Genomic DNA, 19,325 nt, shown 5'->3' on the forward strand with positions numbered 1-19,325 from the left:
CCAGACTGATTGCCCCCCTCTCCGCAAGTCTTTGCAAAGTACCTGGACAGTTTTGAAGGAAGTAATATATGGGGAATTTAACCTCCTTCTTTGCAGTCGAAGTTTAATTCTGCAATTTTTTTTTCTGTCATGGGGCTTGAACTCTGGGCCTGAACACTGTCCCTCAGTTTTTCAGCTCAAGGTGACCACTCTACCACTTGAGCTACAGTGCCACTTCCGGTTTTCTGGTAGTTAACTGGTGATAAGATAAGAGTCTCATGGACTTTTCTGCCTGGGCTGGCTTTGAACCGATACTCAAATCTCAGCTTCCTGAGTAGCTAGGATTACAGACAGAAGCCACCAATGCCTGCCTTGCAAATGATTTTGTAATCACTTGAAAGCTTAAACAAAAGGGCTTCATGGACGATCACAGAAGAGATTCATATAAACCAAGGATAGAAAATGAAGAACAAATATGTTTCTGAGAACCAGAAACCTATTGGAAATTAAATAATCTCCTCTTTATTGGAGCAGGGTTTCTTCATGAACAACACCTCCATAGATCTATCCTGTGTTAACACTGGGGAGGACATAATGTTGCCTTAGAATAGTGCTCATTCCTATCTTAGCTTCACACAAGTATTAGATCAGAAGAGGTTTTAATAGCATCACTCAGTTTACATCTTGAAAGAGAAAATTTGACAGTTGCTAGAAAGGAAATGGGCTAGGTGTCTTTTTCTGTTCATAAAAAATAGAATGAGTTGCAAATGTGCCTGGTTTGGTTTTTGATATGTACTTCTAGTCTCTCTTTGGAATTTTTTGTTTATTGTGAAAATACTGTACAGAGGGGTTACAATTACATGGGTAAGGTAATGAGTACATTTCTTATCAAGCATTGTAGCCTCCTCCTTTGTTTCCCCTTCCCATCCTCCTCCTGCCCCCCCAGTCCTCCCCCCCCACCCCGCACAAAAGTTGTAAAGTTCATTTTCGACACAATGACTTGTACATCTCATTGTTGCAATGGGTCCACCTGCATCCCTATTTAAACAATTTGTTTTTCCCCTTCCCCTCCACAAATTATACCGACATCAAATATAGTGAAAGCAGGGGTTATACTGTGGGGGAGGGACATACAAAGCAACAAAGAAATAATAATACCTAGGAATTAACTTAACCAAAGAAGTGAAGGACCTCTATGATGAAAACTTTAAAAACTTGAAAAAGGAAATCAAAACAGAACTTAGAAAGTGGCAAAAACTCCCATGCTCCTGGATTGGAAAGATCAACATCGTGAAAATGGCAATACTTCCCAAGGCTATCTACAAATTCAATGCAATACCTATCAAAATTCCAACTTTATTCTTCAAGGAAATAGAAGAGGCAATCCAAAAATTCAAATGGAACAATAAAAGACCCAGAATAGCAAAAACCATCCTCAACAGAAAGAACAATGCTGGAGGAATATCAATACCAAATTTCAAACTCTACTATAAAGCCACAGTAATCAAAATAGCTTGGTATTGGCACAAGAACAGATCTCTTTGGAATTTTTAAAGTTTAGATCTTCCCACTCATGGGACAGGTATTTATTTTAGTCATCTTGGAAAGGTTCTTTGTATTTGGGGAAATAAAGCAGAAGACAGCAAGACAATATGTGGTAGCTACTGAGTAACGCAGACAGGGACATCCTGTGTGATATGCACATGGACTTAACTTAAAGTCAGATTTGAATTTGGATTTGGAGGAGAACGGTTGTCCAACAGAGATGAGAAAGTTAAAGGGACAATGCTTTAGATAGAAAAAATGGTATGAGACTAATCATGAAGACACTAAATGGGTGAATAATCTTAAGGGAATTCCAATTTTAAACATTTTCAAAGAATTTTATTTTCTGAGAACTTTTTCTCTTCTAGACAACAAAATGTATTCATTGGACATTACATTAATTAATTTAAAAATACTTATTGTGAATCTACTTTGTGCCAGACTATTTTAGATCATAGAAATCATGAGCAAAGTGATCTTTGCCCCAGGAAATTTTCATTTTCTTAAGGAAATTAATCATTTTCCATGTATTGTCAAGCACAATACAATGAACAAATAAATAATGAATATAAATCTCATCTCTACTTTTTAAACAAACTTCCTCCCAGAAGCAGGAATCTTGCTTATAACTAGGCCTCTAGGTATGTCCTTCTATTTTCACATACCTCAGAGTATAATCTTTTTCTGGAATTTTATGAATTCCATTTATAAACATTCTAGGAAAAATGTAGTAACCTTGGCCATGTCATATCTTCTCCTCCTCCAGTAAAGCAAATCCTGGAACAAGGAGAGAAAGGTATTATAACTGTGTTTTCATCTTTACATGATAGTTACAATCATGTGGTTTTCCTCCAGATACATGATACAGATTGGGAGGTTTTCCTGGCTCCTCCTAATTAACTAAACTTTCTAAACATGGATGCTTCAATGCTCAGTCCTGAGTCTCCCAATCTCATCTCTAGTTCTTTTCTTTTCATACTCTGTTTAGTCAGAGAATAGAAAATAATGTAATGCTACTGATTCTAAATACTTTTTTTTCACTGATCCTTTTATACCAGGCTGAGAGAAAATGTTGGTAGAAACTTTACTGGCTATTTGATGGATATTTTAAACATAAGTTCCAAATTATACACTTGAGACACCTTCCACATCTGTCTCTCATCTTTTGTCTTCACCACCTAAATAGATGGTCCTACTTGTCATCAAATGGCCAACAGAAATTAAATCTATATCCTTGATTTGTATTTCACATAATATTTCTTCCCACAATCAGTCCATTTGAGAGTCTTATGATCTATCCCTTCAAAATATATATTGGACCTATCTATTTCTACCCCATCTCTAATGCCTTATCTTACTAAAAGCCACTATTGCCTCTCACCAACATTACTAAGCCCTATACTGTGCCCTAAATTTCTCCTCTGACTTATTTCTAATTCATTTTCTTCACCACAGCCAAAGTAATCACCTGGTAGCACCATTTCTTGCTTTTAGTATGACATAATTTCCCTTTGACACTCAAAAGGAAATTCAAGTCCTTGGTGCTGGATTTCAGAGTCTAACAGCATTTCAGTTGAGTACATTGATCAGAAGAGATCATCACTGTGTTGGAGGAGAACCTATCGACATAAGTTAATAGAAATGAAGTGAACTAAATACTTAGGTCCATGGGAAAAATGTTCACAACTAGTATGTTCCTGTAAAAAGAAAAAGTGAGGAGCTGCAGAATATTTACACTTTTCTAACCACAGCAGTAGAGACTGCCCAAACAAATCTTGGTGATCTGTAAAGGTTGAGCGGGTAAGACTGCACTTTCTGTTACCTTGGTGACGAAGTGTCTGCATAATAATATGTATGCAATAAGTAGAAAGGCCACAGTTCAAGGTGGATTAAAGCATGGTCTATGTAGCTACACTTTGAAAGAAGGTATGTAAAAGGGTTTTTAGAGTTTGCCACAAAATAATACTATAATGAGGAAAACCATATAATTTATAGGTGTTCTAGGGCTTTAACATCCCTGCCACAAGCCTTACTCACAAGTTTTCCAATAAACTATTTTTTTAGCAATTGTTCTGCCATTCCAATCTTTGCTGCTCATTTGCTGAATAACATTAACCTTTAAAGTAGAGTGTTTCAATAATGTCCTCTGTATGTATACCTTTCCAAGTTTATTCCACACTCTTTCAAAGATATTCACAGAATTTATTGTCCATGTTAGGTTGGTACTTAAATAATAGTAGGTTCCAGTAAAATTACATTTTAACGAGTAGAAGTGAAGACTGGCATGGGGAAATGAGCCTGTATACATGTTTCAAAGTCATTCTTTCCTTAAGATACTATGTATCAGACATATTTGCTTTCTTTTGACTTTTCAAGCATTGCGTAATAGTTTCTATGTTGGTCACTGAAGCAACTGATCTATAGTATTTAAATACTCTTACACTTGAATGTCAAATATAAAGCAACTTGTGATAATATTAAGTAAAATAAGCCACATTTAGAAAGACAAATATTTATTTTTTTATTTTGGGGTTTTTTTTTTTTTTTTTGGTGCCAGTCTTGGGCTTGAACTCAGGCATTAGGTGCTCAGCTTTATTTTGTTTAACAGTTTTTTTTGTTTGTGGTCAAATGGAGTTTAGAGTCTCATGGCTTTTCTGCCTGGGCTAGCTTTGAATCTTGATACTCATATCTTATCCTCCTGAGTAGCTATGCTTACAGGCATGAGCCATCAGTACCAGGCTTACAAATGTTGAATGCATTCTCTTATTAGTGAAATCTAAATTTTAAACAGGATATGAATTACAAAATTAAAGTAAAATAAAAATAGAGAACATTGGGATAAGACAATAGTGGGAAGAGAGGGGACAGAAAAAAAAGTGACAGAGGTACACATGACCCAGGTTTATTGGGTATACATATGACAATTTTATAATGAAACCCATAAAATTTATTTCAGATAAGAAGGCATAGAGGTGGGGCTGGGAAGGTGGCTCAGTAGTAGAGCGCTTGCCTTGCATGCCTGAGGCACTGGGTTCGATTCCTCAGCACCACATAAGCAAAAAGAAAAAAGCCGGAAGTGGCACTTTGGCTCAAGTGGTAGAGTGCTAGCCTTGAGCTGAACTGGTGAGGGACAGCGCCCAGGACCAGAGTTCAGGCCCCATGAACGGACCCAAAAATAAAAAATAAAAAAGAAGGCATAGAGGTGTTAAATCTAATCAAAATATATTATTTATGCCTGTATGGAAATATCACAATGAAATCCATGAATATGTAGAATTTTTCACTAGAAATGAAAAAAGTACACAAGACAAAGATGCTTTTGACCATTCATGCCTTAAGTCACCTAGAGTCATTTCGTGAAACTGTCCTCATTGGCAGTCCAATCTGATATGTGCACATCCTAATTTGATTTCTCATCTGTCTTTTGTTTCTTGGGTTTATATCTAACCTCCAAATTACATTCATAAGGTCGGAGCTCCAGCTTTAAAAGAGAAACTTATTATTGGACCAAATGAATGAATGAATGAAACAAGTAGTTTTATTTTGTTAGGTTTAGATTAAAAACAAATGATTTTTATATTTGCTATTCTAGTTTGTCTTTTTACATAGCAAATTATTATCTTTGGGGTATTTTCCTTCTTTTTTCCCTCTTTTTATTTTCACCTGACATTTATCATAAGAGTTACTTGTTTGAGAAACATGCCTGTCATTGTTCTTAGTCTTTTCATGGATTTTGAGCTTTAAAAAAAAATAACCTTCCATAATGAAAGCGAGTTTAGTCTCCATAGAGACTTCTTTCTCTTTTTTTTTTATTTTTTAAATTTTTGGTCATGGGGCTTGAGCTCTGGGCCTGGGTGCTGTCCCTCAACTCTTCAGATCAAAGTTAATGCTCTAGCACTTGAGCCACAGCACCACTTCCAGTTTTCTGGTGGTTTATTGAAGAGTAGAATCTCACAGACTTTTCTGCCATGGGCTGGCTTTGAACCACGATCCTCAGATCTCAGGCTCTTTAGTAGCTAGGATTACAGGCATGAGTCACCAGAGCCCAGCCATAGAGACTTTTTAGAAGCTACCTCATTGTCTGCTAAGACTCAGAGACTTTATCTTTTGCAAACTCAAATTTTCTTCCATAGTATGTAACTTTTTCCTAGTCTTTAGTGGAGGTGAATTTGTTTACTTTTGATCTTCAAAATTTTCTTTCAATTTTACATAGGCATTATTGACTTTCCACTAATTTCTCAAATTGGTACCTGTGATTTATAGAATATTTACAGACTATCACCCAGAAAAGGTTTGAATTCTGACCTTGTGCTTGCTCAGTACATACTCTACAACTTGAACCATGGCTTCAGAATTTCCTTCTTTGCATTGTTTTTATGTAGATGGGTTCTTTGTTTTTTGTCAAGGAAGCTTAAACTGTCAACTTCCTACCAATAATCTCCAGTGTAACTGGAACTACAAACATAAACCATGATATCCAACTTATTGATTGCAGTGGGTCGACTTAACTCCTCGCCCAGGTTAGCTTTGAACCACAATCCTCCTTATCTTTTCCTCTCTCCTAGCTGAGGTTACAGGGGAAAAGCCAGTGATTCCAACCTAGAGTCATTCTACTCTAATAATTCTATCTCAGCATTTTGTGAAACTTTTTCTATTATCTTCTTTCAAAACAGCATTTTTCATCCATTGAAATTCTACTTGCCACCACTTTGCCAAATCTCTATTCAGTCATTTTACTTACAACTTTAATACTTACTTTATTTATTCATTTGTATTCTTTTCTATCTTGTTTTTAGAGGATTTACAGAGCAATAATTCATTTTCTCTCTGTGATGTGTTGATCCTACACCTTCGAATTTTTAATGTTCATATTTACCCTGGAAGTGCATTTTTCAGCAGCTTTATGTTTTCTCAATGTGAGCCTCTTTTACTTTAGTTTGTGCTTTGTCTTAACTACAGCTCTTTGCAATTCAGCTCTATCAGCCATTTTTTCATCTCTTATTCAATTTCAATATTTTATGGTAAAAATATAACAGAAACATTTGAAAAGGTATTTTTTCCTATAGGAAATGCAATTCCAGCTATTTCCTTCAACAGATTATCGTAACTGTTACCATCCCTTCCTTCAATCCAACACATTCTCAGATGGGATGTCAAACACCATACAAAGAAAAAAAGGAGGCAACAATGCTTGATAAGAAATGGACTCATTACCTTGCTCACGTAATTATAACCCCTCTGTATGGTATTTTTGAATAAAAACTTATTAATTAAAAAAGAAGCAGGAACTGAAATCAGAATACAAAAAAAAAACACAAAAGTGAATTATGGAACAAGAAGAAAGACCAGTGATCTGGAAATCTCTTCAGAGACCAATGAACTCTTCAGGGTTTAAAGCTTCTCTACCTGATTAATAGTGAATGAAAAGAGTGAAAAGTAATATCTTAACAATGGAAGAAAATCTCTGGACTAGGAAAGGTCAGAAGGACTGAAAAATTGTGTGGATGCTTCTATGGTTTTTGAGATACAAACTTTTTAGCTATAATCAGTGTCCTTGACTTTCATTTACATATATATTCTTGTAAAAATACTGTGCAGAGGCGTTACAGATACATGAATAAGGTAATGAGTACATTTCTTATTGAGCTTTGTTACCTCCTCCTTTGTTTTTCCCCTACCATCCCTTCCCTCCCCACCACCCCAACTCCTCTCCCCACCCCCGAATTTGCAAAGTGGGTTTTCAGCATAGTGTCTTGTACATCTCATTGTTAAAATGGTGGCGTGACTTTTAACAACAGAACACAATGTAAAGATGGAGTAGAGGTCACATTTAAAATATTGCAGTGGTATTCATATATGGCAACTCAAAGGAAAGCAACAACAATAACAACAACAAAAATAAAAGAATGGTTGCCCGTGTTACTTCAGGATCAACACAAAGTTTCTATTTTGTGATAAGAAAATTAAAATCTACTTTCTTAATAAGTTTTAATGCAATGACAACATATAGCTTTATTTAAGGTTTGTATTCTATTTCTAATCAATAATATGTTGACTAAAAGGTCGATCATGTGGTACTATTAAATATAATCACCATGGTGCAAGTTATATTTCTCAAATGTATTCCTCTTGTCTAATTGGAATTTTCTGTCCTTGACTAACATCTCACCAACCCAACAACCTCTCATCTCTGGTGACTGTTATACTCTCTGCTTCTATACATGCCTACAATACTAGATGCTAAATATAAGTAACCTCATGTTGTCTATGGTTTTCAATGCCTTGCTTTTTATAATTAACATACCCATAACCATGTTGCCAAAAATGATAGGATTTCTAATGCTGAATAATATTTCATTGCATATGTACCATATAGTTTTTTTTTCTTTTTTAAAGATCATTTTATTAACACGCATTCACTGTACACAATAATGGGTCTCAGTGTGATATTTTAGCAAACATATAGAAGGCACTAATCAAAACAAATAATTAGCATTTATCATTTATTTATGTTTGGAGTCTTTTTAGCCCCTCTCTTACAGATATTTGTACACTACATTAGTAGGTTAATTGTGACCTATAGTTACCTCACTATGGTGAGGTAAATAAGAACTTATTTCTTATACCTCCCTATGTTTTATACCTGTTGCCCAAACTTTCTTAATTCACCTTCCCTTGACCCACTCAAACCTACATCCACCATATCTACATTTGGATATTTTTAGCTTCCACTTAGGAGAAAGAGTATGTTTATATCAGATTTTTTTTATCTGCTGATGGACATGTAAGTTGATTCTATTTTTCAGCTTAGTGAAATGAACATGGAAAGCACAGATGTCTTTTCTACATACTGATTTCACATCCATTGGATATATAACTTGTAGTGGGAATGTTGAATTATATAACAGCTCAGGCTTTTAGCAAGTTTTTGAAGAACAATCCACTGCTTTTTATCATGGCTGTTCTAACTAAATGAAGAGCAGGGAGTTGATTACTTTTGATGAAGGAGGTAGGTATACAGGCGTACATTTGTAATCCCAGCACTCAGAAGGCAGAATCAGGGCAATGACAAGTTCAAGGCCAGTCTGGGCTGCATGGAAAGAACTTGTCTAAAAAAAAATTTAGATGGAAAAGTAGAAAAATCTATGGAACAATTGTCCTAAGTATATGAGATATAAATACCCTACTTTGCTGAAAGTGGACAAGGCCTCCGCTGTCATTCATGATGATGATGGTTATGGAGGTGGTGTTGGTAATGAAGCAGGTGGTGGAAACACCTACTAGTGCTGAAATTAATCACAAAACTGCAGCCTGTGCATTGACAGTGTGATCTCTGCTGATCTCTGCTATGGATGATGAGGTAAGAATGTGTGTGATGATAATCTTGCTAAGGCAGTGGATAAGGGATGCCAAACCAAGTAAAGGTGATAGCAGTGTGTAGCAATGGTGAACATGGGGATTCTGCTATATATATACAGACTATAAAGTTCTAGCACTTAGATGAATGTATAATGCCTACATCCTGTGGGAACTACCACAGAAAAGGAGAGAAATATCATCATCAAGACCATGGAATTAAATAAACCCTTTTGACCTTTGCGTTGTCATAAAATCCTAACATGGTAAAGGTTGAATTATTTTCATGTGGTTTGTGAACCAGGATGAGATAGGGTGTTACCTTGTGCAGCTAAAGCCAAAAATGTGACATTCCCTTTCCTTTCTTTTTTATTGATGGAAGAAATGGATTCGAACTGTCTCATGCTTGCTAAGCTAGAGTTCTGCTAATCTAGGCCTTCAGCCTTGTTTTTTCACTGGTTATTTTTATGATAGGATCTTGCTTCCTTCCTCAGATGCATGTCTGAACTATAATCGCCTTATTTGGGCTTCCTGTAATTGCATCTATTCAAACACACACATCTGGATTGTATATCTGTGCAATATTATTTATACATATATATGTGTGTATATATTTGTCTATGGATCTTCCTATCATCTAACTAGGAAGATATAGATCAGTCCAATTTTTGAAAGCCTCAGTAGTGTTATTGTCAGTCCAAGGCTGAGGTTTGGGAATATGGTGGTGGGAATGGGAGGAGGGCACTGGCACAAGTCCCATGGTTCAAACCTGGGAACTCTGGGATTCTGATAGTCAAGGGCAGGAAGAAAGAATGCTCTAGTTCAACCAATTTAATCTAGGCACACCTTCTTTTCTTTAATGAAAAATACCTAATTGAACTTAATACCTAATTGAACAATATCAGAATGATTAAATTATTCAATTCAGATAAAACCAGATATCCAATAAATAAAGTGGTCCCTCCCAAAGTAGAAAATTATCCAGTAGACTCAAATGGCATAAAGTTTTTCAGGCGATGGGAATGGTGACATATGGGTTGCATATTTGCCATCATTGTGATACATTCCATTTATGGCATCTGTGTTAAAAGTACACTGCACTGGGGGTCAGGAAAGGAAAAGCAAGCATGTTTCTCTGAAGTATGTCTCTTTGACTCTGTTAATGAAAGTCAATGTATCAGGAGTGACCATCTATGGTCAAAATCATAAGTAGACTCTATTCAGAGAAATTTGAGGGTTTTTTTTATCAGCATCATTAGCCCTATCGAAAACCTTATCTACCCACAAATCAAGGCAAAGTTTCACTAACTCAAATTTCGGCTTCCATGTATGTTCCAATGATCTGACGAGTGGGCTAGAATTTTTTGGAAAGATTTTACTAGGGTCACAATTCTATACAGCTCAGTGATGGAGTCCTTAACTAGCATGGTTAAGGCTCTACATTTAAACCTCAGCCCTGTGCAAACAATAGTTTAAAAAGCAATAGCATGGATTTACTCTAAAGATCTCAGCAGCTCAGAAAGCAAGTCCAAAAGCCCAGAAAATGATTAAATTTGGGATAATAAATGTAATAAAAAGCTCACAATAGATATAAGGAGCATAAAAAAGAATTATTTACTCTAAAATAGTATGAGTATTGGATAAAATGAAGAAAGCTATTAGAAAACAAATAACAGCAAGTACAAGTATTTGTGGTGGATTAAAGAAAATGCCATGTTCAGAAAAAATACATATACTTCAGCATTGCTAAAATACAAAGAACAAAGTTCTATGGGAAAGTAAATTCAAATGTTTAAAAAAACAGCTTTTTCCTCCAATAAACCACCAGGAAACCAGACGTGGTGCTGTGGCTCAAGTGGTAGAGCCCTAGCCTTGAGCTGAAGAGCAAAGGGACTGCACCCAGGCCCAGAGTTCAAGCCCCATGACTGAAAAAATATTTTAAAAAGGTTTTTTTTTTCCTGATAAGTTCAAAGACACATATTTAACATATTTTTATAATTATGTAGAATCATCCATTATGTTCTAAACATGTTGATGCCTTTTTTTAAAAAAAAAAAAAGATCATCATTAAGCTGAGTGGAAAATGACTTGACTGAAGTACAGATTATAGGAATATGCTTGTTAAAATGTTTCAAGTAAGAAAAGTACTTGCTCCTTATAGACAGTGTGAAATTAGATACCAACCTCCGAGGAAAGATATAAGTGCAAAAATGGTTTAAAAAATCTGCACAGATGTTAAGCGAAATGAACCCCAAGATAGGTACACAAATATCTTTTTTCTTTCTTGCTATTGTTTCTAACATATTTATAATGTACTATGTGATTTTTTGTTCCTTTGTATGTTCCTCCCCATTGTATAACCCCTGTTTTCACTGTATTTGATGTCAGAGCCCTGCAACTTGTATATACACTTCCCTAATTCGGGGAGGGGAAGGGAAAAAACAAAATGCTTAAATAAGGCTACAGGTTGACCCACTGTAACAATGAGATGTACAAGACACTATGTTGAAAATGAACTTTACAACTTTGGCCGGAGGGGTGGGAGGGTATTGTGGAAGTGGGAGGGAAGAGATGGTAGGGGCAAAAAAGAGGAAGCAACAATGCTCCATAGGAAATGTACTCATTACCTTGCTCATTTAACTGTAACCCCTCTGTACAGCATTTTTACAATTAAAAACATACCCCAAATCTGCACATATTGCATCTTGCTATCTTCGTATTTTTATCTAATTTTAAACAAATAATGATGTATTTGATTCTTCCATTTGTGCTTTTAAAATGTGGGTGGGTAGAATAAAGGCCACTTACCTTTTGATTCTTTGAAAAAGGGAGAAAGCTGAGCTTGTATACCAATCCAAACCAGAAGTAAGCAATCAAATAAATACCAATTGATTTTAATCTTAAGGACCCAGAAATGTATAAATCAAAGTTATTGCAGCTCAAGGGCCATTTCAAGATCACTTGAGCCATGATTTGTTAGTGCCTTGGACTTTTAGGCACTTAAATCTAAAATGGCATTCCTATGTAGACTATGATATCCCAAAGACATATACCCCTTGCTACTTTCTGTCCTGAATTAATCTTGAAGTAGACAACTCTGTTCGTTTTTTACCCTGTGTTTTGAATCTGTTGCTCTATACATTTCACCACTCTGAGATTTCTCTAATCAATCTCTTACAAGTTGGACTTTATATTTGGAGCCTTATTTCAGTAAGTCATGATTTTCCTTAGAGTCATATTGATATTGAGAATATCAAATTATTGTGATGTTGTATCATAGTAAAATTATTACAATAATTATATGACAATATTTTGTGTCAGGCAGCTTTGTGAAAAAAAACCCACAAGATTTACAGGCAGACTTTTCCAAGGTATATCACACAGTGATTTCTTTTTAGCCAATGGCACTGTATATATTTCTCCTATGTAAAATGAGAACATGAACATACATCTTGAGGAATAATATGAGAGAAAATAGGAAATTAGTATCCTTGTATGACACAGTTTCATCATTGTCATGGTCATCCTACCTGAAATCTTTTCTCAGTGGGAATATATTTGCAGAAGTATTTGAATGCTATGAAAAAAGCTCTTGAATTATGACAGTGGCTAATGCTGAATCTTACTCTGTATGTGAATAATCTCTCATATGTATTTCCAGACATAAGTCAGATAAATATATAGCTCTTGCCCATGAACTGTCTCTGATTTGCCTCCCATTTGTTCAAGATTTTAAACATACTTCCTATTTTTTAAGAGCATGATTGTTGACTAAAAGTAGGTGGCATGCCTATCTCTAAAATTTTACCTTTCATTTTTTTTTCTTTCTCAGGAAAACTAACATATAGCAAAGTCACATTATTAAATCATATTTTAAGAATGAGGATTATGGAAATATTCACTTCTGTTTTTCAACTGCAAAGATAACTGGGAAAATACAATCCTATCTATTTGTTCACAGAGACATCCTTGACTCTGTCGTGAGACATAGAATTAGAAATAAGGAAACATGCATTTTATCTAAAAGAACCTCTGGGAGACTGCAAGAAAGGTAAACATTACAGGGAAATGTGAGCAAAAGATTTGTCATTCAGCTACAAGTCTTTTAAAGCCATTTCAGGATCATGACACATTTCCCTCTTCAAATTGAGATGTTTTGGAAACGTTAGGGGTTTTTCTCTCTCTCTTTCTCTCTCCTTTGTTTGAGCTCATCTCAAATTCTCCTCTTTGATATCAATTCTGTTTTGACTTCCTGTTATGGGAAATGGGGAATTGAAAACCAATGTATGGAAAATTCTGGCTATCATAAAAGAAAAGCTACAAATGACCCCAGAGCTTTCCTGGCCCATCATACTCAGGATGAGCATAAACAGGAAAGCGGCGTGGATGACAGCGACTGACTCACCGTGTGCGACTGGGACTTGTTTTGCAGTTCACCTGGCAGGTGCAATTATGTCGGCAAAGAACGGGATGAAGAAATGACCTTTGAAGGCAGCTCTAGGGTGTGGGAGTTATGTGTGGAAACCTTATTAGACATCGGAAGCAGAGCTTCTGAAATAATAATCCAAGTGTAAAATAGCACCTCTGGATAATTGTAGCATAATACAATAGTTTTGGGAGGAAGATTTGAAATGAGATACCGGATAAAATATGAATTGAAATCCCACATTCTTAGAGGAAGTTCATTTAATTTCCTGAGACTTTACCTGTTTGAAAATCCAAGAAGTTTGGTTGGATTTTAATTAACTGTATATACACTAAATTTCTTTGCAATACATCAGTAAAGCCCCATATTAGATTGACCTAGTAAAAAACAGTACGTGTTGTGTGTTTCACAAAATACACTGGCTTAGGTAAGATAGTGTTATAAAAAAATAGACTATAAATTAATTACTTATTTTCATTTTATCTATTTTCAAATTATATTTTTGCCACAAACACATTATTTCTGTGTACTTAGTAAAATAGAAATATCTAATACTGAAAGAAGGAAAAGCATATGCATCAATACCCTGAACATGAAATTATTGATATGTTATTACCTTTTCCCTCATCTAGCTGGCATAGCTAAGGGAAAGAGTGCAATGTATGATGATGTGATTTCTCTGATTAGGAAACAAAATACACATTTTTCAGTAGAGATAAGCTTTTCTAAATTCAGGAAAGATTGTGCTATGCAAGATTTTGCTATATAAGATGTTGCTATATAAAAACAAAATAGAAAAAAATAAACTGTCCTCCAAGCAGATTTAATATAATAGGTGAATTCCTGGGAGCCAAGGTTATAGCCTCTATTCTAACTACTGTATCTGCTCAAATTCCTGCTGCAGAGATAGTAATAACTAAATGACTTTTAGGAAAGTAAACACGAAACTATATCAGATGAGATTTGTAGTATGCTTGTATGTGCTAGTTCTCTGATACTTTAAAAATAATATATTCACTTATTAATCCTCACAATAGCTTATGCAATTGGAATTATTGATAGCCTCATTTTATGTAAAAATATACCCTGAAATTCAGACAAATGAATGAGCTTAAGTATTACCAAGACTAGAGCCATGATTTAGTAACTTTTTCTTAGAGTAATTATTAAATTCACATGTCATAAGGTTCTAGGAAATGTGTAATGTGTGAGAAATGTCTCATAATGTTGAGTATAACCTTCATTATTATTAAAAAGACAAAGTAAAAATGAATCAAGTTGTAATTCAGTAACATAACTAATACTGTATGTTAGCTGAGAAAAAGATCACCCTGCTCATAGCATAACTTGAGATAAACTGAGTTTAACATCGAAAGACGATGGAAAGTGGTCCTTGGAAGAAAAAGGAAAATATAATGACTAAGACTCAGTGGCAGAAAGAGTAGAATGTTTTTCAATAAAAGACTGACACAAAATATAAGGCCAATGATGTATTTCAGGAAGACAATTTTTTTTTAAATAACCAGTGAAAGAATTTTTATAATTAACATATTTTCTCCTCACTCATCTCTGGCCAGTCAGTGTCTTGTGTTGGCCAAACATAAAATGTAGCCAGAAAAAGAGGAGCCTATAGAGATAGTATATATAGATGAACTTCTTTGGGAAGAAAAGTAGGTGAGAAAAGATAAGGAATGGAATTGGAAAGCAAAAGACAAAATATATGGACCTCATATTCAAATTGGCATACTTACTTTTGCATGAACCAGTGAGATCATAGCAGGTTTTTTTTGTTTTTGTTTTTGTTTTTTGTGAGACTACCGTACAGAGGAGTTACAATTACATGGGCAAGATAACGAGTACACTTCTAATCAAGCATAGTTGCCTTCTCTTTGTTTCCCCTTCCCATCCCTTCCCATACTCCCCCTATTTCCCCCCACCCGATCCTCCCCGCCCCCAACCAAAGTTGTAAAGTTAGTTTTTCAACATAACGACTTGTACATCTCATTGCTGCAATGGGTCCACCTGTATCCCAAGTTAAACGATTGGTTTTTGCCCTTCCCCTCCACAAATTATACCAACATCAAATATGGTGAAAGCAGGGGTTATACTGTGGGGGAGCGACATACAAAGCAAAGCTAATATTTACCTAGAAATTTATCTAGTTTCCCTCTTCCTGCTGTAATTACTAGTTAAGAAAAAAAGAAGTCTAAGTTCCAGGTCCAGCTGCAACTTGTACAATATATCAGTCATAGTGCATTTAAGGAAAGAATAAAACTCCATATAGTTCCCTTAGAAGCCAATATTTTCACACAAGGTTAACTCATATTATCTAACTTGATGTTTATAAAAAATATCCAGCCGGGCGCTGGTGGCTCACGCCTGTAATCCTAGCTACTCAGGAGGCTGAGATCTGAGGATCACAGTTCAAAGCCAGCCCAGGCAGGAGAGACCATGAGACTCCTATCTCCAATAAACCACCAGAAAACCAGAAGTGGCACTGTAGCTCAAGTGGTAGAGCCTTGAGCTGAAAAGCTGAGGGACAGCTCCCAGGCCCAGAGTTCAAGCCCCACGACCGACAAAAAAAAAAAAAAAAAAAAAATCCAATAAAACTTTCAGTATTGTCCTTTTTAACTGTTAGAAAAAAATGAAGCTCAGAGAAATCAAGTACTTAGTTCAAATTTACATAGTGAGTAGGAGGCAGGATTAGGAATTAAGCTGTCTCTCTGATGCAATACATGACATTTTCTGATTTTTATTCTTATTCCTTAGAAATTTTTATTACTTTTATCAGCGAAGTGCTGACACATAAGGCACTGAAAAAATCAGGATATGTATGCTAAGCTTTGTATCAATGATGTTCTGAGAATTTGACCAGGAGTACACCAGGAAAACATTTGTCATTTCAAGCTGAATCTCCAGGTAACCCATGCCAGCAGTCCTCTTCATCTCCTGAGGCTCTTTCATTTTTGATGAGATAAAAATCTTTTCTTGCATTTGTTCTTTGCTCTAAGTTAATAAGTTGATATTGGTCTCAATATTTTAATGGGAAAATTGTGACATGCTTTACTATTCTATTCTTTACTATGCTATTGGGAAGGATTGTTGAATTGGGAAGGAAAAAAAATGATGCTGAATTATACATGCACAAGGTCTTGTAATAACCCCTTCTGGGCATAGTAGCAGGGTGATGATTGTAGAGTAGGTAAAATCAAATTTCACAGAACTATTTTTCTCAGTGTAGCATTCAATGTCCTATGCCAAGCCAAGTAATCCGCCCACACAATTTAATATTTTACATCTGTTCACTTTACAACTTTGAAAGCAGTGACAATTGATGTATAAAAATGTAATTAATACATTAGTAGGAGTTATAAAGAATCTATTAGTCAAGGGAAACTTTAAGGTAATATTAGTTTTACTTTTAAGGAAATTAATTTTATTGCTGTTAATAACATCAGTTGCTTTCCCTGGTCTCTACTACGTTTATCTTTTATATCTTTTCTGTACACTAGTGGTATTTTTTATTTTTACACTTTATTGTTTATATATCTTAGGTATATCATATAAAATTATCTTGAGTGTTAAAGTTATGAATTATTTATTCTTTTTTTTTCTTTTTTTAGTCAAGTTGTGGGGCTGAACTCTGGGCCTGGGCACTGTCCCTCAGCTCTTCAGCTCAAGGCTAGCACTCTACCACTTGAGCCACAGCGCCCCTTCCGGCTTTATTTCTTTTTGCTTATGTGGTGCTGAGGAATCGAACCCAGGGCCTCTTGCATGCAAGGCAAGTGCTCTACCACTGAGCCACCTTCCCAGCCCAGTTATGAATTATTTATAATATCATTTAAATGTAGATTATCTGTTAACAAAATTTGGAATAACAAATGTAGAGCTATGATTAGAAAAAAAACTCTAAATTATAAATAAAAGTTCTAAACGCATACAATCTTTTAACTTAGAAAGATGTCAATGAAGTATTTTGTATTTATAACAGCTAAACATATCATCTTAGTATTGCTACACTTTCAAATCAACTTCATTAAGAGCAGTTTAAGAATTATTGAGTGTAAAGTTGATATGCTCCAATTTATCTTACTATTGACATTGCACATTAGTGTGGCTTAGAAAGTCATCATTAACATCATATTAAATGTTTAGTTGTCTTTTCCATATTCTCTTGTCTGTGACAGTCAGAACATTAGACTTTTAGTCATGGAGTTTCTTTTGAAAGCACTTGAGAATAAGATAGCAAAATAGGCTAAAGAGTTATATGGAAAATACTATTTAATTCTGTTATTTCTAAAATTAATGACATCTTTTGTGATTGAAGTCCAGATAAAAGTAGACTCTACCTACATGGATGCCTTTGGTTTACTCTTGGAAGCCTTATTAAATTGATTCTTTTTACTGTTGTTGCTATAATTTTCTTTTATTTTGTTTTGAGGTAAACAGTTTCCATGTACCCAGGGTGGCCTGGAATTTATGATTCCCTACCTTTAGCTTCCCAAGTGCAGGGACTTCAGACAGGTGCCATGATCCTTTCTTAAGTCTTAACCCTCCTTCACATTAATATTACTTGGGTAGTTTTGATAAACAATGATATATAAGTTCCATCTTAGGGTCATGATATCATAGTCTTTGACTATCTGAGGAATGTAACAAGTTCTTTGTTGGTCCCAGATAGAAGCCATGAGATATTGGAGTTGAGAAGTGCTATTTCATTGTTTTAACCTTCTTCCTTCAAATACATAAACACCAGTCAAGTAGGTTTAGTCTTTTACAGTATTATATCTTAGCCATGGCAGAGCTGGGCCAAGTTTCAGATACTAATCTGTTAAGGGAGATATTATATGTAGTAGAAGGGCTTAATATGAGTTGAGAGATTTGACTGTATTTCATTTTTAATGACTTGGAAGTTCTAGACCATAATTTCTCATGGTTACAGCTATTACAAGATTAGTCTAGATGATGTCTAGGAATAATACATATTTGTAGTAAATATGCATATCATAGTCTCATTCTTGCTATGTGGAAACAGAAGAGCAATTCAGGAGTCCTAATTTGCCATTCTTCTTAGATTAAAGATAGTTCCCACTTATGCCAATTGTAAAGTCATACATGTTTGTCTAATTGGATATTTAAATTTGTAAGAGTAGAAGTCTCCATGTAACTAAATCTCAAATACTTTAGATTGTAATCACTCTTTAGTTTTCTTAATTGGTGGAGCCTGAGAGTTTTCAGCATTTTAATCCTTGACAGTTCAATAATTGATATATTCATTTTTTGAAAGTGAGTGTTATTAAATGAAGATTGTCTCTCTAATTAATAATGTATTGGTGGGATAGGATTTTTTTTAAAAGATTTAGGTTATACATCCTGTATTTTTAACATATTCAACAAAGGAGATACTCTAAAATATATGTTATTTAAGCTCCATGACAAATTTAATTCCACTCAAGATATGACATACCATTTAAAGACCATTTATATCTTAAAGTAACCTCAGAGGATTATTGTTTCTTTTTAAAGGTAAAACAAGGTGGAAAATATGGAGAGCCAATGACACAATGAATACAAATCCAAGAAAAGACAATTATCTAAAACAGATGTTTTTAAGCATTATCAAACCATGCTATCCATAAAAACTGAATGAGTTGTTAACCTTTGTATGTTAGAAACCATGAGTACACTTCTTGGAATCACATATCCTGTATGTTTTCTGTATATTCATTTATACCTAATATACTTGACCATGTTTATTTTTGCAGCTACTATGACAAGCATGTTCTATCATTTCTTTCTCTCACCAGTTTTTAAAACTAAGAGAAAATGAGATAATTATGGTTAACATACATTGATTCTTTTGACAAATTAGGAGAATAGTTCAAAAGAAGTAAGATAATCTTAGCAGTGTTAACAAACATTGTAGATAATAAAATGAAGCTTCACATCAATATGCATTTGACACCAAAGCCCCTATGAGTATGATATATACTATGTAATTAATCCTTGAATTAATGGC

The sequence above is a fragment of the Dipodomys merriami genome, unplaced genomic scaffold (assembly GCF_024711535.1).
Source record: "Dipodomys merriami isolate MVZ:Mamm:240054 unplaced genomic scaffold, mDipMer1.0.p SCAF_21, whole genome shotgun sequence".
Classification (NCBI taxonomy): domain Eukaryota; kingdom Metazoa; phylum Chordata; class Mammalia; order Rodentia; family Heteromyidae; genus Dipodomys; species Dipodomys merriami.